This window comes from Microtus ochrogaster, unplaced genomic scaffold, assembly GCF_000317375.1.
Source record: "Microtus ochrogaster isolate Prairie Vole_2 unplaced genomic scaffold, MicOch1.0 UNK6, whole genome shotgun sequence".
NCBI classification, from domain to species: Eukaryota; Metazoa; Chordata; class Mammalia; order Rodentia; family Cricetidae; genus Microtus; species Microtus ochrogaster.
Genome location: NW_004949104.1, coordinates 11,045,252 through 11,046,473, shown reverse-complemented (window position 1 = coordinate 11,046,473; position 1,222 = coordinate 11,045,252). Strand labels below are relative to the sequence as shown.

General features: G+C 52.1%; 1 protein-coding gene across 2 annotated transcripts in view; it reads right to left on the bottom strand.

The window, feature by feature from the left end:
* Gal3st1 (galactose-3-O-sulfotransferase 1) overlaps nt 1–1,222 on the bottom strand; it is an 18,649-nt gene that overhangs the window by 2,944 nt on the left and 14,483 nt on the right. The gene's annotated exons all lie outside the window — the stretch shown is intronic.

Below are 1,222 nucleotides of genomic sequence, written 5' to 3'. Positions count from 1 at the left end.
TTTAATCCCAGCCCTTGGGAGTCAGAGGCAGGTGGATGTTTCTGAGTTTGAGGCCAGCCTGGTCTACAGAGTGAGTTCCAGGACGACCAGGGCTACACAGAGAAACAAACAGACAAAACCGCTAACTCACGGTAACGGGTGTCTTAGTGAGTTTTTGCTGTGGTATGCTTGTTTGGGGAGCAGTTTGACCTGGATGCAGTGGCCTTGCCCACAGCAGACAGAGATGTGAGGGGTAATGGGGGAGGCTTCAGAACTGGAATCCAGGAGAGTGGAGGCTCGAGTAGGGGGACTTTTCCACTTTCCCGCAGGTGTAAAGTCAAGGTCTGGAACTTTCCACTTCTCTCCTAGCTGATGCTCCCAAGCCCCCGAGGCGGCAGGAGGTCATACACACCCCCATGCGACCGCACGCATGGCACGCTACCAAATGCATCTGGAGGCAGCACTGCCAGGCAGCCTCCATGGGAAAGTTACCTAAGGTGCCCACGGCTGCTTGCTGAGGGGAACCCTCTGGGCCCGACCCCCAGAAAAGGTGGCAGCACTTGCTGAGCCTGTGGCTCGTCAACTAGGAAGTTTGCCTCACAGAAAAGGACAGAGAGAAGCAATTGTCAGAGGAAGAAACCACACAGGAGGGAATGTCCTCCTGCGACAATGGAGAAGCATCGCTCACTCTGTGAAGCTGGGTAAAGGCTGGGGAGAGTGTTTCCAGAGGGCAGGGATGTCAAACGAGGGTCACCCACCTGTCACTATGGATAAGTGTGTCAAGTATACAAAGGCATTGTGCCAATAGCTACTTGATTAGAAAGAGAGAGAACTTCCGTGAGCATCAGCAAAGGACAAAAGGGACATCATGTCTACCAGGCCCGTCCCAGAAGTCATGATGAAAAGGGAAGTGAGTTAACCAAAGAGCAACATGAGCTAGTTGCTCGCTAACATGCTTGAGGCCCTTGGCCAATTCCCCAGCAAAGAAAAAAGGAGAAAAAGAAAGAAAAAGCCTCGCATCTGGGAGACTGAGCCAATCTTAGCTACATGTCCAGTTTGAGAGCAACCTGAACGACATGAGGTCCTGTCTCACTCAACACATCAACAGAAGGTTGGAGAGATGGCTCGGCCATTAACCTCTAGAATCATAACCAAACCTATACGAGTACTTGATGGGCTGGAGTTCAGTTCCCAGCACCCATATTGGGTGGCTCACGACTGCCTGTAACTCCAGCTTCCAGGG